Raw genomic sequence first — 24148 nt, 5'->3', positions numbered from 1 at the left:
GCAAATATTATTTTGGAGGTATTTTTCCACATCCTTAAAAATAAAGTGTATTGTTTGGAAACATAGCTAGGTAAATGAGCTAATAAGCTTGGGAAAATGTCAAAAGCTGTGCACTGAATTGCATTTTCATTCTCCTTTCCTTGGTTTCCTCAAGTTTGCAACCATGGTGGGTCACTGTTTGGGGCCAACTCCCTTTACTTCACTGTCTTCTGCTTTTGATGAGATCATGTTTACACTCTCGTTAGGAGCCACGTTCTTTTCTTCTTAGGTCTTGTTCTTTGTTAACAGTAAATGTCCATTAAATAGGAAACACCCTATTCTAGTTGCAAAGTGAGTGCGCTTCGTTCTTCCGCCATGGCCTGTCACATAGAGGGTCTGGTTTTCTGTGAAGACAATCCCCTTGTTACCCGTATCACACTGTGCTCAGATTACCTGCCAAGTGCTTGCTGTATAAATTATAGCAGCCTGGTGGGAGCTTTAATTCATATGCCTGATGTCTTAAAAAAATATTTTCAAGGTTGAACTCCATAAATCCAGGTTTTTTGACTGGGTTATGTCTGCTCTCATTTTTCCTTTTCTTCCTCTTGTGTTTAGAATGAAATCTGCTTTAGTGGGAGAGGAAAGAAGATGCAGAAACTTCACAAGAAAAATACTGTGTTTTGATAACTTCAATTAATAAATGCTGAATTAGCATAAATTAGAGAATAACATAGAATAGGATTTACTCATTTAGATGAGCAGGCACCTTTTTTTTTTTTAGAGAGAGAGAGACATGTGTACTTTCTGGAGAGACAGAGAGAAAGTGAGAAATCACCCCCAGGGGATTGGCCATGTCACAATCCCTTCTCCTCATTCTCTCAGGATTTGGGGCATGCATGCACATTTCAAGCTGCTGGATCTGGGACTAGAACCATGGTTGGCCATGTGGAAATCTAATGATGTAACCATTATGCCATCTGCTGGTCCCAAGCAGGCCCTTTTAAATGGTGAGGGCAACTTTGGCCCTCAAGATTTCCTTTCCTGTTTTGCACACTAGGGTGCTTGTGTGCACCTGTGTATGTGGGCACTGGCACACACAAACTTAGCTGCAGACCACCAAGCGTCTCAAGAGACATTGAGAAAATGAGACACGGTGAGTGTTTGCCGGGTGTTCGGTTTCAAGTTTGGAAGAAACTTAATGCTTTTATTAAATTTTCTTGCTTTAGTGGTCAGCAGATAGTGTAGTGCTAATACATGGGTGACTGCAGTTTGAGTCCTGGACCCAGTGGCTTCAGAATCACTCTGAGCGCATGTGCGTGTGTGTGTGTGCGCCAAGGTCCCAGGAGGACAATGGAGGAGAAGGGATTGTGGCATGGGCATACCCCCTGGGGGGTGACTTTTTACTCTCACCGTCATCTCTTTCTCTGGTGAGCACATGTACCCTGAAGTAAAAAACTCTACATTTTTTTTTTCTGGTTTTATCTTCCTCTTCTCATAGCAACTAAACACAGATTGAATTTCCAAATTCACTGACATCCTGGACTGAGGGGAAGTTGAGACACAGGGTTGATGGCTGATGGGAGACAGCACCAGAAACAGGCCTGAACTGAACAGTGCTTGGGATACAATTTGAGAGTAAAGCTTTGCAAATAAGTAGTTCCAAAGAGAAGATAGATGAAAATACACACGTGAGGTTGAGTGATTAGTAAAGTGAGACTGAACTGAATGTAATGATGTAATTAAACATTCTATTTTAAATTACTTTCTTTGAACAGTCTTTTGTAGTTTCAGACCCTTTTTTGTTGCTGGATAAGATCTGTAAATTAGAGTTAGAAGCTTGGTCAGGGGAAGGCTTGCTCTGCCTAATAAAGTAAGAAGCAACTCTGGTCCTACCAAAATGGAAGAGCAAAGAAATGCCTAGAGGAGATGGGGAGTGGTAGGACAGTCAGGAGGCTGGCCAGGACTCAGAGAAAGGTATTATGGATAAGGAGACAGTTCAATGATGAGAGAAAAGCCAACTGGAGGAAACTGATGTGTCTAAATGGAATTTTGCCGTGTTTGTAATTAGTAGTGTGATGCAAAGCCTTTCACTGGCCATGTCTTTGGTAAGTCTCCATTGATCCTGGTGCTTTTGGGGCATGTGAGTTCCTTTTGCAGTCTGTGAGGAGGTATTGAGGTTGGCATGAAGACTGAAGGCAACAACAGTTTCTATGAGCCAGAAGACAGTCTTCTTATATACCTGGGTTGAGGGGATATAATAGTACCAGTAACTACAACAGCAGCAACAACAGTGATAGTCCTGTGAACGAGGATGTGTTAGAGACTTACTATGTTCCAAGTATCTTAGGCACATTATCTTGTTTAACTTTCACAACTCTGTAGTGAGCAGAGGAACTGTTGACTCTATGTTTAATTTGTGTTTTCATCTAATTCTCTGGATTATCCTGAACCTGTAACAGGGCATTTAAGGAGAGTGAACATTCTCTTTCTCAAGCTTTGTGTTGTTTATTTTTGGCATTTTCTTCTAAGCAATGACAGTGGCATAGGCTTGACACCAGAATATAAATTTATTATACAACACTGACTAAACATGGTTAGTGAAAGTAGTTACAGGTGGCCTGTAAAGCTCCTTCACAGATGCATGGGCTCAAGTTGAACTGTTAATAGAGAACACATTTTAGTTCCCTTTAAGACATTTGGACACTCTTCCCGGATTCTTTACCAGGTGGAGCTAAGTAGACTCTGATGACGCCCATAATTATGGCTTACTTTATTTTCATGGGGTGCCAACATGCAATTACCATAAATCAGAGGCATCTTGCCAGGATATCTGGGTAACGGAGTATGCTCAGTATAGACTAAGCCAGGGACTTTAACTTGAAGGTCGCAGTCTTTCTCTGCTTTTTGCTACCTACCCTCTGCAGATAAAAAAAAAATAACAAACTAACCTACTGGTTTCCTGTTTTCTCCCATTTTGTCTTTCTCCCTCCTTCTCCTACCCCAAGGATAGGCTGTCCTCCAAAGTTTCTCCTGAATAATCTCCTCTCCTCCCAAACAATAGATTCTCCTCTGATCAATATTTTACTGTGATTCAATGATATGAAGAGGTAATATCATTCCCTGTTTTACAGATGAGATTTAGGGAGGTAAAATAAGCCATTCAAGGTCACACAACTAAGAAGACGTTAGAGCTAGAATCCTAGCCTGAATTTTTCTGATTCCCAAGATCAGCTTTTCTCTTTGCAATTCTGGCTCTCTTCACTGGTCCAAATGAGTCATGAAGGGCAGTCTACAAATATGTCAACTCTCTCCTTTTACCATGGGCACAGTTAGATAATTTGGGGCCATGGAGTGAGCAAGCATTTAGTATCATGATGTTAATTTGCAACATGGATTTTTCTTTCCAGTTTAAACTTTTAAAAATTAAAACCAAAATCATCCTTTAGGTTTAAGCTAGAATTAGTTTCAGTAAAAATTGCAGATGATTTTAAATTTTTGTGATATGGTTTATATGCTTAATTATTTTGCATGAGAACTCGGTGGCAACCCACTTTGCATGTATCCTTCCAGTGTTCAAGAGCAAACTTTCTCAACCAAAATGATTGCAGAAGGCATAAAAGAAAGCCTTGCTTAATGGCAGGATCATGTAAAATATCTTCCACATAGGATGCACCTTTTATTTTACTCTAAGAATAACTCTGAAATATCAAGCATTAAAGACAACAAGACATCTTTATAAATGTATTTCTTCCCCCACTGACAAGTGTTGAGGATATTCTCTGCGTCATTACACTGGATTAGCATAGAGAGTACAAACGATGTCAAAATATACCCATGTGCTTCCATCTCAGGAACCACATCAGCTGCCTCTGACATTGTGGCATTTGCCTGTTTTCCTACCTAGTAAGTTGCTCTGGGATTTTTTTTTTCTCTTTATAATACATTGGATGAGAAGCTTTTTTTCTTTGAAATTTTTTATGAAAATTTTTAATGAAGTTTTTATGAAAAATATTTATGAAAATCTTTAAATGTACATGGATGTAGAGAGAATTTTATGATTAACCCGCAGTTACCCATTTTGCTTCAACAGTTTTCAAGTCTCAGTCTTATTCTTTATCTATTGCTTCCCAGTTTTATTTTCTTGGGGAGGGGATGGAGGAAAATATACCATTTTAAAGCAAACCCAACCATATTCTTGTGTGTCAATTTCCGTATCCTTTTAAACATCTCTAGAGAAATTTCAACTTTTCCACTTACTAATTGGTTCTATACTATTTTCCCCCATTAATTCTGAGAAATGATTGGAAGACTGGAAGAAAGATACAATGGGTGTGCTGTGGGCTTTATCATTGTCTTTTTCTCTCTTGGGTGTCAGCAGGAGTTGTGGTGACATTTGCAAAGTGAGTAGACAGAGACGTGGCTAGGTGTGATGGCCTGGCTACGTGCCAGCAGTGCTTCCTAACGTGGGCCCTCACTCTGCCAGCCTCTCTTGCATCCAGTAGGAATCTATTATGTTTCAAAATCAGGAGAGCATATGATTATAGTTGCTTCTATGAAATCCATGAATTTTGCATGCAATTTAAATACAGTCTAGACTACCAAGAGCATATATATTCCTTGAGGAGCTCTTTCATGCTAGTCTGGATAGTGTGTCCTCAAAGAGTTGCTCCCTCATGGAAATAGGGAAGAAACCATGAAAAGTCCAATTTTGTCCTGCAGATCTGGCTTTTCTTTCTTTCGTTTTTACTTTATTGCCAGAAGTTGCATGCACTCATGTGTATGCGGGAGAAAGCACCTCCAGTAGGATGTAGTCGTGCAGCAATTCCCCTTCCTTTATTTCTCTATCTCATCAGGTTTGGGGGCACACATGCACACATGTGGATGTGCCTCTTAAGCTGCCACAACTGGCTGGTGGGATTTGGCTTTCCATGCACAGTACTTAACCACTGCCCTTCAGAGCTGGCCCTTGACCTGCCTTTTCTGACTCCACTCGCCCTCATGGCTCAAAAGTCAGGACGGAGAGAGACATTTTGCATTCAGAATCAACAGCTCTTGCTGTTAATCCCTTTCAATGGTTCTGCCCTCATAAGTGGGGATAATGGATGGAGCTGAGGCTTTATTTAGCTACATTTGCTCATGTGTTCTTCCTTTTGGTGTCTCACCATTTAAAAAACATACTAGAGAGGCTAGGCCCCAAACGGAAGTTAGAATGCATCATAGGCATTAGTTCTCAATGATTCATTCATTCCTGTATTCAATTCATAATTTTAGAAGTTGTTCAGGATTTTAAAGATATGACAGTAAAGATAAATTTTTATGCAAGTTTATGTCATAATGAGAGAAACACAATATGTAAGTAAGCAAAGGAATAATAGGTGATACGGAGCAAATGATAACGTGGTGAGATAGTGCTGAAGAGGTAGCTATTTTAGCCTAGAGGATGTATCACTCAGAATTGGCAGTGTTAGTGCAACTCAAAATACAGTCTGTGAATATCAGTATCACCTAGAAGCTTTTTAGAAACCCAAATGTCCAAAGATCTACTAGAAATTTTCATGTAAAGATGTAAAACCGACTGAACCTATCTTTAGGGAAAAAGCTCACCAGGTGATTCTTCTGCACTTAAATTTTGAGGTGCTTGGAGCAAGGTTTTGCAATGACTCTGAGACCCAGAGCTGAGAACATTTCTCTTCTCGTTGCATACTCATCCTACGTCAGCAGGGGACTCTTTAGTCTTGCAGTAGCCCAGGCTGCAGTTTCTGCCATTGTCAATATCTACGATTGTCATGAGGAATAAGACATCTCTGTAGAGGTCTCACAACTAGATATTGCAGTCAGGAAGTGATGCGTATCACTTCCGTTTATGACCAATTGGCAAGTGCTAGTTTCATGGCTGTGCCTGACCCCAAAGGGCCTGGGCAGGCAACGGGTGCCCAGAAGGAGAAGTGCAATGAATGAGCGGGAAAGGCTGGCCTGAGCTGCTTCCTGAGAGTTGAGACCTGACAGATGAGCCAGAGCCAGTCCTGTGAAAAACACCCAGAAACAGGCAACCATAGTACAAAGGCTATGAATCAAAAATAAGTAACTGTCTGCTCTCTGCTTATGTTCAGAGATGAGAAATAAATGGAAGAGGTCATTGATGCTGAGTCCAGAGAAGTGGAGTATTATTTTTAGGTTATTACTGATGACTACAGAGGCTAATATAAAAAAATCATCTCATATCTTTCAATTGTCAGTACTCCAGCTACAGCCATAACTCCATATGGTTTCCTTTGAGAATGGTACGACTTAAAGAAGTGGTATTATACAGTAATAAAGGCATGGACTTTGGTTCTAACCCTTGGTATGCCACTTATTTAGCTTTGTCTGTGGGCAACTTATTTAAGCTCTTTGACAATTTCTTCTTTGTGAAGTGGTATTATAATACTTTCCTTTTAAGATTTTTTCAGCCTAAATAATAAAGAATGTCAAGTGCATAATAAAAAAAGAAGATTGTTGCACAGACAAAACGAGAAGAGAAGTGAGGGGCCTGACTGGTATAATTTGTGGCACTCATGTCTAAGAGCAGACCCAAAAGATACTACTTTTTCCTGTCTTAGACAGAAAAGGTACTAAATAACAATACTGGTTTAGAGTGGAAAGATTAATTGAACCTTGGAAATGAAAAAGATCTGAGAAGTGTAGTAGTCCGTTATCTCACCTAATGCAAGATTCCCCGGAAACCTCCTGGTAGTTGGTCTTGAAATCATGCTTGAAATTCTAGTGACAAAGAACTCTTCCCCTTTTGAGAAAGTCCTGTTGAATCTGGCATCTTTCAAAATGAGTGTTTCAGAAGTCCATCAATATGGTAAACTTGTCTTCAAGAGAAAATGTGTTGTATGGTCAAAGAAGGTTGTGAAGTTCTGTGCTCTACAAAGGTACACAAGTCTCTTTATTATGACTTTTCAGAGTCTTTGGTATTTCCCTATCATGGTGACTATCTCAAACAGTGCTAGGTTGTGTAGCGTTTTCCAAGTAACACTTCCTCCAATGACATCGCAGGGACTAGGATTTTGAAATACACACTATGGCGAATACTGATATAAATATTAGACACTTTTCTTTTACATCAAAACAAATTCTGCTATCTCATCACTTGAAGTCCTTCTTATATCAGCTCTCTGCAACAACAGAAATAGGCCTGCACTACCTTCTCCACAACAGAGCCCATGGACTCGATGTACGAACAGGAGATGTGATCTGCCGTAAAGTGGAATGCATCTCGTGGTCGTTGCAATACACAAGGTCTTTCCAACAGCAGTGTCTTTGACCCCTGTCATACATGCAGATTGATTACCCAAAAGCAGAAAATAGACATCTCTCTCTTTTTGAGCTGCTTGGTCTGAGACTTGAACCACACGATTAGCCATGTGGGATCTGGCTTCCTTAATCACAAGGCCATGTGGCTGGCCCTCTTTCTGAGATTTTGATTTAAACATTGAAAAAAGTATTCTTCTAAAGACAAAAGGAAGGTTGTATGTTATCCTCCGTGAGTCTTCTGGTGCCTCTCATCACTTAGCCACTCTCCCGCAGCAATATTATGGTATCCTTTTGGAGTCCAGGGTGAAGAAGTCAGGAAAGTGAAGAGGCTAGCCAAGGCCTCTGAGGGAGTCTGTGTGTCAGATTCCTGAGCAGAAGGCAAAGGTGTCTGGCTCCTGTGGTCTGGGCTGGTGAGCATACCGTGTCTCCTAAGAGGTCATTTGACACTGGGAAGGGAAGATGAACTGGTGACAGGATGGAAAGGTTTCTGTGATACCCTTTCCCTCTGAGGATGTCTGTGTGATGAGATCGTTCTCAAACAGTGCTAGGTTGTGTAGCGTTTTCCAAGTAACACTTCCTCCAATGACATCACAGGGACTAGGATTTTGAAATACACACTATGGCGAATACTGATATAAATATTAGACACTTTTCTTTTACATCAAAACAAATTCTGCTATCTCATCACTTGAAGTCCTTCTTATATCAGCTCTCTGCAACAACAGAAATAGGCCTGCACTACCTTCTCCACAACAGAGCCCATGGACTCGATGTACGAACAGGAGATGTGATCTGCCGTAAAGTGGAATGCATCTCGTGGTCGTTGCAATACACAAGGTCTTTCCAACAGCAGTGTCTTTGACCCCTGTCATACATGCAGATTGATTACCCAAAAGCAGAAAATAGACATCTCTCTCTTTTTGAGCTGCTTGGTCTGAGACTTGAACCACACGATTAGCCATGTGGGATCTGGCTTCCTTAATCACAAGGCCATGTGGCTGGCCCTCTTTCTGAGATTTTGATTTAAACATTGAAAAAAGTATTCTTCTAAAGACAAAAGGAAGGTTGTATGTTATCCTCCGTGAGTCTTCTGGTGCCTCTCATCACTTAGCCACTCTCCCGCAGCAATATTATGGTATCCTTTTGGAGTCCAGGGTGAAGAAGTCAGGAAAGTGAAGAGGCTAGCCAAGGCCTCTGAGGGAGTCTGTGTGTCAGATTCCTGAGCAGAAGGCAAAGGTGTCTGGCTCCTGTGGTCTGGGCTGGTGAGCATACCGTGTCTCCTAAGAGGTCATTTGACACTGGGAAGGGAAGATGAACTGGTAACAGGATGGAAAGGTTTCTGTGATACCCTTTCCCTCTGAGGATGTCTGTGTGATGAGATCGTCTGATGGCTCCAAACCCACATTAGTTACGTAATACAGTGAGAACTTGCTGCCGTCATCAAAAGCACAGGAGGGACAATTATAAATCTGCTTTGAGCGTTTTATTTGAGTAGGGAATAATCCGTTTGCCAAAAATACATGTATTCTGATCACCTATGTTTGTAAAAGACGAAACACTGTCGAAGTAATGCAAGGAACTTTGGAATAGGAGTCAGGAGTCCTTGAGCCCGAGGACTAGCTGTATGCCACTACTAAGTGTGTGATCCTGGGCAAGACGTTATTCTCTCCTGAATCAGACTCCTTATGTTTAAAGCAAGTGAGTCGAATAAAATTGTCTCTGGTTCATCCTCTCTCTATGATACTATAGCTATACGCAAACAATTTTTTAACCAAACAAATTCTTTTAGGTAACAAAATCAGATGTGTAAAAAATTATTTTGTTATTTTATTCAAATCAACATAAATAGAATTGGGCTCTCATTTGTCCAAGGTGATGTAAAATTTTAGAGATTACTGGTATTAACAGTGTCTTTATAGAAATGTGTCTATCACTGCCTTATTCAGAGCCAGGGCACTAGCAAATCCTTGGGTTGTCAACTGCAGGACTACAGTTAGCACAGAGACGCACTGTCTCTACCGGCCTGCTGGAAGGTGCTGCTGCTTCTGTGTCACGCTTAAGCACAGGTCCTTGTGCTGAGGTGAGGAGCCAGTCTATAGGGTCCTTCACCCTTAGAGAGTCATAAAGCCATTTCTTGCTGGTCACCTCCCGAGAAGCTACCCTGAAAGGTCTCTGATGTCATGTAACTTCTAGGCTTCTTTATCGGTAATCTTGGAAAATAAAATTCTCTTCTCTTGGGACCAGAAGGTGGCATGGTGGTTAAGGTGCTGGACACTCCCACATAACCAACCACGGTTCGAGTTCTGGACCTGGTGGCTTTCTCTCTCTCTCTCTTTCTGTGTGTGTGTGTTTCTCTCTGGTCAAATTAAAATAAATGAATTAATAAATTAAATAAAAAATATTCTCATTTCTCTCTCTTTTAGGTTTATTTATTTATTTATTCCTTGACTTAGAGAGAGGCGTAGACAGAGACAAAGAGACAGTATGATAGGGTCTGGATTCACGCCTGGTTTGGGTCAGCCCTAGATCATGGGGGCAAAGGTTGCCTGGCGTACTCAGGGAGATTTCCAGAACCTGACCCTTCCCATGTGGTCAGCCTCACAGAGCACTTACATATTATAGTGTGTCACCAGCTGGCCCCTCATTTTTTTTTTTTTTTGCTAGTATTCCTGAAAGGTGCTCTTTTTATCTCCCCAACTTCTTCAGTGACAGTCTGTAAAAAGAATTTTGCATTTTTTTTTAAAGAAAGAAGTTTTTGTCTTCAAGTTACTTGCGGCTTTTATCTACAATACCCTCAGAGTAACAAACTACTAAGCCCCTGGCTACATCCTTCAAACAAAAGAAAGGAGAAACATGGGAGACAAACTTAAGTTAAGGGTTTGTGAATTACGCTGACATATTTGTAACAGACACTTCATGATCTAAGACAGAGGAGGATGCAATTTTGAAACATTGTTCATTCTATATCTAACATAGTTTAAGTACAGAATGTTTAAAATCCAGACAAGCAAAGATAAAATGATATATTGAAAACATCTTAGATCCAGCCTTTTAGAGAAAACTGTTTTTAATATTTTGGTGTATATATGTTCACACTTTCTCTATGCATATGTACTGTTACTATTGTTATTACTGAAAATAGCTAATATCTAGTACGTGTTTGCTAACACCTAAGAAGCACAAGGGAAATCTAATCAGTGACTGATTAGATAGACAGAAGCCAAGTCTTTGAATAATGAAATAATTTAGGACCAGGCAATGGTGCAACTGGACTCACAGGAGAGGTGTCAGTTTGTGTCCCAGAGCCTCCCTGAGCACACGTGTGCATGTGTGCCTGTAACCTGGGTCTGGTGGGACTAGGGGTGGATCAAAGCATGGGGCATGTAGCTCTCTGTCTCTCTCTAAGAAGAAACAAATGGATGAACTTTGGAAAAAAGGTTTTTTTTAAAATTTACTTTTGTATTTTATTTATTATTATTATTTAATTTGATGAGAGAAGGAGAGAGAGAGAGAGAAAGTGAGAGAGCACACTGCTAGGTCTGAGACTTGAACCGTGGTTGGCCATGTGTAGTCCAACACCTTAATCATCATGCCACCTACTGGCCTGGAAAAAAATTTAAATAGCTAATATTTATTGAGAATTTATCATATCCATATACCAAGGCCTGTGGAATACCCTTTAGATGCATTTTTTTAATCTAAGTTTTGTACCTAATTGATAAAATTAGTATTTTCAGTAGATATTGCTGTTCACTTACAAGATCCTCATCCCCATTCCTCATTTCTTAACAGAATTCTTCTTTTCAGCCTATATTTCAGAGGAGTCGATTCTCATCTGGGCTGGATTAGTGATTAGTACCTAGTGATTAGTTCAGTTATACATGGATTACTCAATTCTGGACTGTGAGATAGGAAGGAAAATTGGCTGGGAGTTTCTGGAAATAATATCATGAGCTTAAACAGTCAAGAAGAAGCTGTTCCTTTGTTTTTGATGTTGTTGAGTGTGATGTCATGTTCTTCCTGTGAAAACCATTTTGACTTAGCATTTCTGGTTTTTTATTTTGTGTGTGTGTGTGGGGGGGACTATAAGCATGTCATCTAATACAATGTTATCATCCCATTTCTATAGAAGACAAAATTGAGGCTCAATAGTTCCCTTGCCACTAAGCCAGGTTTGTGTGAATCCAGAATCTCTACTCAGAAGTTTGACATTTCTTTTTACTTCTAAGTCATAGGTATTGCTTTATTGATGAATCACTGCTCATGTCTTTGGAAAAGACACAGTGTAAGCCCAATATAAATTTTGTGTTCTACAATTTCAGATCAAATACTCGTAAAAAGCTTTTCACATAGTTCTTGTATTTAAAGCTGCCATCCTGATTCATAAATTATCCTACCGTTACTTTTTGTTATTTTTATTTTTATAATTCTAGAAAACAACATTACAGCATAAATCCAACTAATTTTTTAAAATGATGAACCAGTTAAAATTTAGTATGTAAAACAACCTGAGTACAGTTCTTTTATGTGGGTTTCTCAGGGCATCATCTTTATTACACTTGGAATTTTGATAGCTTGTTTTCTCACCGCCCGTCAATCTGAAAGTTTCTTGAAGGCAAAGGCTATATAAAGTCATATTTTTATTCTTTTCTTAGGTTGAGGATACCTCTTGAGCTGAGTAGACTAGTGCTTGAGTTCATTTACGGGAATAGGCATGTTCTAGAGGTAAACATATGATATTTTACTTAATCATCAAGTAAGTTAATAGATGAACTGGTCCTATTTCCCAGTCACAGTTGAACAAAAGTTTAGAGATAATAAATGCTATTCATTCATTTATTCAGTTAGTCAGCAAATATTTCTTAAGTACAATCTACCTGCCAGACATCATAATTGTTGCTATGGATATGATGGTGGACGAATTTTAGTTCCTTTCTTCAAGAACGGTATAGTTACAGAATCAAGACAAGAAAGAAAGGAGGCAGTCATTGTGGAGTGGAATTTGAAACATAGGTAGTCATAGGAGCCAGGAAGAGGATTACTTGATTACAATGTAGCAATTTGGGCGGATTCCCTTGAGGAAGTGATATATGATTTGAATATTTAAGAGAAACTAAAAGGTGTCCAGATAAAGGGGGAGGAAGGTAAGGCTACACTTTGAGAAGGGTGTTGTGGATAGCAAGGCTGAGCATAAGTGAGCATGGCATATCCTGAACATGACATACTCATTGATTTTAGAGAATGGGGTTTGATGGGGATGGGGAGAGATGAATTTGGGAAGGTAAATGTAAGTCATATTTTGAACCACTTTAGCTGATGTGCTTAGGAGTTTGAATTTTGCCCCATAAGTATTAGGGAACCATTTTGGAAGAGGAATAAATTATTTCTATTTAGGAAAAGGTAAGGAATATTTTAGAGTAGGGTGTGGCACAGTTTTTCTGTAATGGGCCAGATAGTAAATATTTTCAGCTCTGTGGAAAATAGGGTTGCTGTCGTAATTACTCTGTCTTGCTACTGTTACTATAGCACAAAAGAAGACTTAAAGGATGTGTAAATAAATGGATGTGGCTATATATTTTTTATAAAGAGAATTATTTATTTAATTTTACTTATTATTATTATTTAATTTGCTATGGGGCATATGTGCCACCAGAGAGAGAGAAAATAAGAAAGCAAGTTGCCAGATCTGGGACTCGAACTATGGTTGGCCATGTGAGAGTTCAGTGCCGTAACCACCACATCAACTTCTGACCATCTGTATTTCAATAAAATTTTATTTATGAATTTTATTTACAAATTATTTAGCCAGTAGAGTGTACTTTTCTGAACCCTGGTTTAGAAGGAAGTGAAAATCAGGAGAAAGGAGGCTGTTAGAGTAACCTAATCAGGTAGTGGCAGCCATCTGAGAGAAGTTAGAGCTAATGCACACTGAAAACTAGGCAGGTTTAACAGATATTCGAGAAGCATTATCGCCATTTCTTTATATCCAGAGATCTTAGTTATCACCAAGACCTAGAGATCAGTTTGATTTGTGGACAGAAGAAGAATGAGAACATAGGGCTCTCAGAGGACTAATACAGAATTGGCGTAGATCGTTTCTCCAACTGGAGACTGGGATGGCTGGAGGAGCGGTCTGTGGGAATGAGGTCGAGAAGAAAACTTCTATTTTAGATAGGATAAGAGTCAAATGCATGTCAAAATCCAGATGGAGAAGTTCCATTAGATATACCACAGTTAGGTGTTATAGGAGAGCAATCCAGGCTAGCCACCAAGATTTGTTAGTTATTGACATCTTTGTGGTATAATTGAAGAGATCTTCCAAGAAGAGTGAGATGAACAGAAGACTGAAAGGGGAACCTCAGGAATAGGCAGAGGAGGTGGTTTCCATGGGAGATGCTGAAGAGAAGTAGCAGAGAGGTATGCAGAAATCAGAAGAAGTGGTATCATGGGTGACAAAAGACAAGACAAAAATCAACATGACTAGTACCGTGTCGGTTAATTTTTAGTCCATTACTTTGGATGGAACAATCTCAGATAAGTGATGGAGAGTAAAATCTATTTGTACTAAATAGAAGAGTGAGGTGGGGAGAATGAATGTTGACATGCCTTTGGAAAAATATGATTGTTAAAAAAAGAAATATTGTGTCGTTGGAAAAGTCATGACATATTTTTCTATGCAAAAAACGCATCATGCCTTTTCTGATGACCCAATAGTTAAGTGGGGATGTGTGCAATGTGCTTTAATAAAGAAAGGTGAGACTGAATGATATTTACATTTCTAATAAGAACATATGTGTCGAGAAGTATTGAAGATGCATAAAAGGAGGGTTGTTTATGGAGGAAGGTCTTAGGAGAAGTGGGCCGATATGGGTTCCAGGGACAAGGGTAAGGTGGAAGAAAGGTTACAACTTTTTCCATTGGGACAGGAAGGCCGGATGTTGGAAAAGTACCTATTTTGGTAAATGAGTAGGTAGGTGGCAGGTCAGGAACTGAGAATCTATTTTCAATAAGAAGTTTTGGGTAAGGTTTCTACTAAGAAGGAAAGGGTTTCTGGTGTTTGGGAGTGTGAAAGATGGAGAAGGCTGAAAACATCATTTTAGAAAACTGAAAAGGAAAATAAAATATTGTTGGCAGGTCAACAGCTCATACCAGAGCTGATAATTGGAGTAATATCTTTCTAATTTTTCTATCACGCTATTTTCTCCATTATACCATCCAGCCACTGAGAAAACATGCAATTTTCTGATTTACATGGGAACTACACTAGTTATGAAAGACTTCAGACATAGTGGTGTCTCCTTCTAAGTCTTGATACTCTTCTCTAGCATTTATGAAGTGCTAACAGAGCCTTGTCTCCAAAGGTACTGTGTATATAGGAACAGCCCTGTGTCCTCATACGCTGTGAAGTTAATAGACTGAATTGGGAAACATATTAAGATGCAATTTCTCAACCCCAAATCATCAGCCTACTATGGTTCCACATGTGTGTGAAGGGACTAGCCAAACAAAACAAAAACTGGAAACGAAGATAAACAATTAAAAAATCAAACCAGGGATCAGTGAGAATATTTTATCTCTGTAAGTGGAACAACCCAAGTGAAAATCAGAAATTGACAATGCTAGCTCACAATATCTTGTTTTCTTAGCAGATTTTAGGGTTGTGTAAATGACACTTGCATGTGCTACAGTCCTCAGACCAGAGAATTAGAAGTGGGTTGAAAAATTTACTTGCTTGTTGAAAGTTTCTTGCTACTACTATGTTATTTATGGTCAATCTCTTTCTTTTGGCTCCATAAAGTAGTTATTTATTAGCAAATTTGAAAAAGTCCAGTGTAAACACACAGGTCAGTGATAAATCCACTCACATCAGGTGATGAGAGTATACTCAGAGGGTAGCTCCCTTAGCTGAACTGTGGATGAAAACACTGTACAGGAAAGCTTTACTGCTGCTTGGTGGTGGAGTGTATGAATTTGTATAATCCTGTAAGGTCTATTCTCTTCATATCCCAAAGGACAGGGCTTGTTCTTCTAAACTGGTTGGATTGTTCTAATATGTATCACCAGGAGAGAAGCATCAGAGGAAGTATGAGCAAGTTGGAATTAAAGGAGGTGTTATAATTTACTTTTTCTGATGGTGGTCAATGTGTGTAGGGGGGTGTCTATAAATGACAAAACATTTCACGCAATCAGTATTTATCAATGTAGATAGACTTGGTTATTTTGGGCTGCCCAATGATGTGTTACATTAATATTTTATGCATAGCTCACTACATTTCATGGTGTCACTAAAATTAAATCTGACTACTACAAACACTGGCAGCAAACCAAGTCATGTAAAACGTGACTATCGCATCATTCACTCACATTTCTGCCCAATCGTAATCATCTCCAGTTCAAAGCAACGGAAGGCCACACATCACCCAATAATAATTGAATAACTTAGATAATATTTCCAATATGAAGATTTGACCTTTCCTCAAACTGGAGGTTAATGTTCTCTTCCTTCTGGATCTTGTCATTTAGGGGATGTTCTTCAGGGACAACCCAGGTAAGACTGTTTATGGGGGATGGGCAGTTCCCAGAATCCTCTTCTGGATCTGACATACATCCTCAGAGCAGGGGAGTCGTATTCAGGCTGAGAGCCACAGCTCTAGAAGAGAGTGAGAAGGTGAAATATTTGTAACACATTTTCTCTGTTAGTGAAAGATTATCTGTATTATATATTTGTATATGTAAATTTATGTATGACTGCCAAGGAGAAAAAAGCAATGGAAAAAGTTATCAACTACTCTTTTCTTCATACTTTATGTATGTAGGTATGTATGGACTTATGATGGAGAGTATGTGGAAGTGCCCACACATGAGAGAGAAAAAGAGAGAATGAGAGAGGGGAGAGCACTCCTATCAGGTTCTCAGCATGCAGCGATGACCTTGTTTATATATTGCTCAAGCCTAGATAAACTTTCTAAAGTAAAAATTAAAAACTGTTATCATCTATTTAGTCTCAGTGATATATAGAGTTCATCGTATGTTCTTTTTTTGAATTTTATGTTTAGAATACTTTGTTATTTAAAATTTTTAAGAATATTTTTATTAAAAGGATATTTAAGGAAAATGCCTACATCTTGCTAAAGTTAAAATAGCCTCCAGATCCATCTATTTTTTTAACAAGTCCAAATGCAGCTTGGAGAAAGAAATAATTTTTAGACATTAATCCTTTAAATAGATATTAAGTAATGGCAGTAAAGATCAACTAAAATAACATGTACTATAGACTGAAACAATGCATAAGAGAACACCCCCAGGAAAAAGGTTAATTTTATGTTTTGCGAGTTGTCCCTATGGCCTGTGACTTAAGACACAAACGTTTAGAACAGAGCCACCTGTGGAAGTGTGGGCTCAGCTGTTCTCCAGCTAAGAAAAGCAAGCCTTGTGGGATTGAAAATAAATTGTCATTTATTCATGGGCCACTAAAACATGCAAACAAAGCCAAGCTTCTTACAAAACATTTGGGTAGTCAGAATTAAAATATCGAGAAAAGAATCTAGGCATTATAAGCATTATTCACATTTCCTATTCACCTAGTTTTGTTAAATTCTCCCCCAATAGGTAATCTCATTTCATAATGTACCTTAAAATTATTTAAGAACTTTTATTTTTATTCTTTACATTCTCATCTATAATTTTTTTTTAATATTTGATGAAACATGTTTTTGTGGCCTAATATATTGTCAGGTTTTTTAAATGTTCCAAATGTATTGAAAACTATGTATTTTTTAACTTCTTAAATGCAAAATTCTAGATACATAACTAGAAAAGGTTGAGAATTATATTATTCAAGTCTATGATATCCTAATTACTTTGCCTGCTTAGTCATCATTTACTATGAGAGATTGTTAAAAATCTCACATGATTTTCAATTTATTAATTTCCAGTTGTAATTCTGGCAATTTTTGTCTCCATCTTTTAATGCTATTGTGTTAGATGCATGCAAGTTCAAAACAATTAACATTATTAACATTGTTATGTAAATTGCCTCTTTTATCATTCTGTTATGACTGTTGATGCCTCTAGCACTTATGCTTTGAAGTCAGTTTTGTCTTACATGAATAGACTCTCAGCAACTTTCTTTTGATAAGTACGTGCCAGGTATATGTTTTTCTACTAACATTTTTGGGCCATTTTGCTTAGAGTGCCTTTTAAAGGGCACAGAGCTATTTCTTTTAATTGTCAGTGTATGTGCTTGACAAAAAGAAACAGAGTGAGAAAATGTCCCCACCCCTACCCAGGGGCATGGTCATACCACAATCCCTTGTCTACTTCTCTATCTTGTTGGTATTTTGGACATACACACACACGTCTGGTAAGTTTTTATCCCACAGGTTGAACTGTGGTCAGCCACATGGGAGTCAGCTCCTTAACCACTAGGTCACAGGCTGGCCTGCTACATTCTTAAAAGAACTACATAAGAGATTCCCCACAGAATAAGTGGTAAATTTAATCCACATACTTTTATTATTAGCACAATACTTTGGATATATTTCCATCATCCTTTTTACAAAGCAAGCTTTTGTATCGTTCAGCCTGCTTTCAGGTCAATCAAGTATTATTCATTCCCTTTACAAATTTTCAGATTAGATTTTGTATTCATATTATCTTGTTACTTTTAAATTTCTATTTTTACTTCAAGTCTACTTTAGATCAAGTGTGAAGTTAGTTAACATTGCCACTCTCCCTTCTGAAAAATATGAGGACTTCCTTCCTTTTTTTCATACTAAATTCAGCTATTTATTTAAAATAAAGTTTGTTAAAATTTGTGTTTATAGTAGGACAGTTTACAGATTTTCTTAGTTTACCATTTTATTGAAACCATGTATTTGAGATTCAGTTTTCAAACTTACTGAATAAATACTTCTAAAAAATGTAATTTGATAACTTTTACTTTGATCAAAAACAAGATGGGCTTGGAAATTTTTTCTCAAATGGTTTAGCTTGAACTACTTGAAGTAGTAGAACTAGTTTATCGAGATTTACAACTGTTTGTACTTCTTACAAGGTCTGACTTTGGGTACGACTTAAAATGATTGTAATAATGATATCGTTTTGCGTAGCTCCTTGTTGCGTAGCTCCTTGTTTGGTAGTATCAAATAATATATATGAAGTGCTCTACGCCTTAAATTGTTAAGCAAATATAAGGAGGTAGTTATATGTATGGGTTACATACACAAGGGCAGTTTTGGCAATAACACAGGAAGAGAGAGATGCTGAGTGACCCGGGGTGTAGACATGGCAGTGCGACCATTGTACTTGCATCACTTGCCTCTGTTCTGCCTTTCCTCTGCACTGTGCAGTAGCTATGCTGCTTGGGTTGTGTTGAGTCCTTTGTCCCTCTGTTTTATTGGGTTTGAAACTGACACACAGAAGAGAACAAAATTAGAGAATTCCTTATTCTCCAACTGTGCTTGAAGACACCCTCTATAAACTTCATAGAAACTTGAGTCAATGTATCTCCTCCTTGCTTAAGCAGGTTGGTTTGGATTTTCTCACAATACAAAGGATCCCAATCTGTTGACAGGCAAGAGCCAGAAAGGCAGGAGGAGAAAACTGAATGCCTTCTCTAAGTGGCTTAACTAAACTCTGTCCCGAAAAGAGATGAGTTAATGTTATATGGAAATCTATAACCTATGTCTTCCTTTTACATCAATTAGTTACTGTTGATAACTATTTTAACTTAATTTTGCTTTAAAACTATTTTGAAAGAAGGAAAAGTACCATATTAATTGTCTTTGGCTTGTGTGATAAAGAAAGCAGCTACACATACAGCAATAAAATGCAGTTCTCATAGAGGAGTGAGAAACTTCCTTTAGTTCAGGCCATTGTGGGACATTTGAAAAGAAGGAAAATAATTATGGCAATTATGTCGATGATCATAGTATGTACCAAGCATTTCTATTTTTCTAATTACCATATGTATATAGGGCTGTATGGAAAGTCTGAAGTATTTTTGCATATAAAAATATAGAAAAATAAGTCATAACCTCCCGATGACCTAATACACACACACATTCACACACACATACACACACACACACACACACACACACATTATACTTCTTAATAATCACAACCACCTTTGAGGTTGATATTATTATTTTTAAGAATTATTTACTTAATTCCATCTGTTATTATTTTTTAATTTGACCAGGGGGAGTGAGAGAGAGAGAGAGAGAGAGAGAGAGTGAGCAAGCAAGAAAGCAAGCCACTAGGTCTGGGACTTGAACCGTGTTTGGCCATGTGGGAATCCAGTGCCTCTAACCACCATGCCACCTGCTGGCCCCAAAACTGGTATTCTTATTCTAACCACTTCACACATGAGGACATTGGAGTACAGACAGGTTAAGTTAGTTAAGCAGGTAGTGACCTGGGATTTAGAACCAGCTAGTTTGTCTTCAATGTCTATATTTTTAGCTGTTATTCTCTCCTGTGGTAGTCAAAGAAAAGTTAGCTGATTTCAGTTAGGAAAAAAAGTCCTAGACCTGCACTGAGTTTATTGAATATTCTCTACCTTATCCTGTGCCCTTTCATGCTATCTTGTTTGTACTCATATAATCCCATTTGCCTTTTCAGTTAGTGGTAGCAATGGTAATTTGTGTTTTTTAGAGAGTGGGAAGGAAAGAGAGCTTGCATTTGGGAAAAAAAAATATTATAACAGGACCCAAGCATCTTGACTAAGACAAAAATCTTACTTGTCTTAATTCCCTAAGATGGGTATAATTTGTGATGTCACATAACTAGAAAAAATCCTAAGACAATGTTCAGTTTGCACCATCAGTTCAACAATGACTGTATAAAATTGTTTCTTTCCAACTTGACCCTATGTTTTCTGAGCAGTTAGTCTCATTCTTCTGTTGGTTTCCATAAGAAGAAAAAATAGAATTCTCTTCTTTTTTTTTTTTTTTTTTTTTAAGAGAGATTTTTGCTATAGGTTGTGTGTACTCGCCGGAGAGACAGAGACAGAAAGCAAGAAATCACACCCCCCTGCCAGGGGAGATGGCTATATGCCACAATCCCTCCTCCATTCTTCTCTCAGGATTTTGAGCATGCACGCACATGTGCCCCATGTGTTTTAAGTAGCCGGGTCTAGGACTTGAACCGTGGCCGACTATATGGGAGTATATTGATTTTATCTGCTGGCCCCTAAAATTCTTAAGTGTCACATTCACATCTGTTCAGACCAAAAAAAAAAAAAAGAGTGACTGATTTCCTGAGTGTGTCCTCACTGTCGCATGGTGGATAATTTGGTCCCTTCCATCTGGGGTGAGGACATGGGATTATACTGATTTGTTTAGGCCTGTGAACCATGCTCTCATCTGATGCCCCAGTGGAATAAACTACTCCTACATCATAGGCAAGAGGTAGTGAAAAATGAATAAAAGTTGAGTAGTTGCCAAGGGAGGTGGGCGTGGATGTTGGAGAGCCATCAAAGTTCACTTCACTCAGGCTTAGCTGCAAGTTAACAGTATTTTTGATTAGAACTCCATCCCAGAGGTCAATATAATGTAGTCTCAAAGCCAAACCTGGTGTGTCACATAAGTTTGTATAGACTGCAAGTTCAGAATTTTCTTATTGTAGTATAATAAATACACTTGACAAACAAAACAAAGCAAAAGCTTACATTGTAACCATTTTTATTTATTTTCTGAAACTTTTATAAAAAACTTAATTTACATTCATTCCCTGAGCATCATCACAGTGAACAAAATGTGATTTTTTCATCCAGAATACACTGCATAGTGACTTAATCATACATGTTATCATCCATAATTCTCCATTTCTAGCTTCATATATATATGATATAAATATATACATATGTATTTATATATTTTACCCCTATTTCTCATCCTCTGCCATTTCCCACCCTCCTCCCATGCTATTTCAGGTGTCTATAGTTGTTTTTCATTCCATTTTTCCTCCCATTTATTGATTTTCAGAATTTCTTAAATAATATAACTACTTTCAATAGCAAGTTCAGCTGGTATATATATATCTGTGAATACATGTCTGACTTCAGGCATGAAACTCTGAGAAGAATGAATATACTATAAGGTAGCTCCTAGCTGATGCTACATAGCTTACTACAGTCATTAAATAGGCATTTTTAAATATATTTTTTAATTTCAAGGAAAGCAGTTTTAGTTTTAATAAATCAAAGGATTTTTGCTATAGGTTGTGTGTACTCGCCGGAGAGACAGAGACAGAAAGCAAGAAATCACACCCCCCTGCCAGGGGAGATGGCTATATGCCACAATCCCTCCTCCATTCTTCTCTCAGGATTTTGAGCATGCACGCACATGTGCCCCATGTGTTTTAAGTAGCCGGGTCTAGGACTTGAACCGTGGCCGACTATATGGGAGTATATTGATTTTATCTGCTGGCCCCTAAAATTCTTAAGTGTCACATTCACATCTGTTCAGACCAAAAAAAAAAAAAAGAGTGACTGATTTCCTGAGTGTGTCCTCACTGTCGCATGGTGGATAATTTGGTCCCTTCCATCTGGGGTGAGGACATGGGATTATACTGATTTGTTTAGGCCTGTGAACCATGCTCTCATCTGATGCCCCAGTGGAATAAACTACTCCTACATCATAGGCAAGAGGTAGTGAAAAATGAATAAAAGTTGAGTAGTTGCCAAGGGAGGTGGGCGTGGATGTTGGAGAGCCATCAAAGTTCACTTCACTCAGGCTTAGCTGCAAGTTAACAGTATTTTTGATTAGAACTCCATCCCAGAGGTCAATATAATGTAGTCTCAAAGCCAAACCTGGTGTGTCACATAAGTTTGTATAGACTGCAAGTTCAGAATTTTCTTATTGTAGTATAATAAATACACTTGACAAACAAAACAAAACAAAAGCTTACATTGTAACCATTTTTATTTATTTTCTGAAACTTTTATAAAAAACTTAATTTACATTCATTCCCTGAGCATCATCACAGTGAACAAAATGTGATTTTTTCATCCAGAATACACTGCATAGTGACTTAATCATACATGTTATCATCCATAATTCTCCATTTCTAGCTTCATATATATATGATATAAATATATACATATGTATTTATATATTTTACCCCTATTTCTCATCCTCTGCCATTTCCCACCCTCCTCCCATGCTATTTCAGGTGTCTATAGTTGTTTTTCATTCCATTTTTCCTCCCATTTATTGATTTTCAGAATTTCTTAAATAATATAACTACTTTCAATAGCAAGTTCAGCTGGTATATATATATCTGTGAATACATGTCTGACTTCAGGCATGAAACTCTGAGAAGAATGAATATACTATAAGGTAGCTCCTAGCTGATGCTACATAGCTTACTACAGTCATTAAATAGGCATTTTTAAATATATTTTTTAATTTCAAGGAAAGCAGTTTTAGTTTTAATAAATCAAAGAAATGCTAAGGAACTTTGGTTAAAACTTAAACCATTTTGAAGTACAGTGGCTTTTTCACATCAGCGATACTGTGCAACATCACCACTGTCTTGTCCAGAACATTCCATCACTCCAGTGGAAACCCTGGACTCAATAAGCAGTCGCTTTCCACATCCCACAGCGCCCAGGGTCAATGACTTACCTGCTTTCTGTCTCTATGGATTTGCCTTTTCTGGATAAACATCTAAATGGAATCACACAGTAAGTGGCCTTTCATGTCTACTGTCTCTTACTTAGCATAATGTTTCCAAGTTTCCTCCATGTTACAGCATGTTACAGCATTTCATTTCTCTTTATTGCTAATTAATATGTCATTGTATGGATATACTACTTTTTTTTTTACCGTCCAATCTACTATTGGACATTTGGGTTATTTGTGTCTTTTGACATATGAGAATGGAGCTGCTTTATGTACAATGTTTGTGTACAAGTATTTATCTGTTTTGAATTCTTTTTGATATATAATTAGGATTTACTGGGTCATATGGTAATTATGTGTGAACCTATTGGGTAACCTAAGGATGTTTTTATATTTTTAAATAATAAAGTCAAAAGAGTACTATTTGGTGAGATGCAAAAATTATAGAAAATTTACATTTTAATGCTCATAAATAAAATTTCATTGGAACACATCCATGCTCATGCATTTATCTATCTTCTTTTTATTATTATTACTGTTATTTATACATTCAACCATTTATCTCTCTTCTATGGCTGCTTTGTGTCACATAGGGAATATATGATAGATGATTGTTTCTAATTGCCAGAGGGCATATGCACTTGCCAGAGAGAGATAGGAAGAGTGTCCCCTAATGGGGAGTGATCATACCACATTCCGTTCTCCATTTCTCCATGCTGCTGAGATGTGTGCATGCATGCCCAATCCATAGTCAACCATGTCACGTCCATCTCCCTTAACTCACTAGGCCACAGAGCTGGCCCAAAGAATTTTAAAGCAAAAGTGAAATAGACTATTTTATTTCTGATTTAATTATTACCATGCACTAGAAATTCTAATTAATGTTAGTGATAAAGATCTTCTCCCCATAAAATATCCTTGAAAATATCCTTTTTCAAGTTCTCAAAAAATAGTATGTTATGTGGCCAGCAGGTGGTGTAGTGGTTAAGATGCTGGACTTCAACATGGCTGACTGCATTTGAGTACTGGACCCGGCAGCTTAAAAATCATGCCAGATGCATGTGTGTGCATGCCCAAAATCCTGAGAGGAGAATGGAAAAGAAGAGACTAGTGGTGTGGCTATTCCCCCTGGGTGGGTGTGGCGGAGTGATTTCTCACTTTCTTTCTGTCTCTCTGTCTCTCTCCTGCAAGTGCAAGCACCCTACTGCAAAACTTAGAAAAAAAAAAAAAAAGAAATA

Source organism: Tupaia chinensis, unplaced genomic scaffold (genome assembly GCF_000334495.1).
Source record: "Tupaia chinensis unplaced genomic scaffold, TupChi_1.0 Scaffold000147_1, whole genome shotgun sequence".
NCBI classification, from domain to species: Eukaryota; Metazoa; Chordata; class Mammalia; order Scandentia; family Tupaiidae; genus Tupaia; species Tupaia belangeri.
This window is presented reverse-complemented; position numbering follows the sequence as displayed.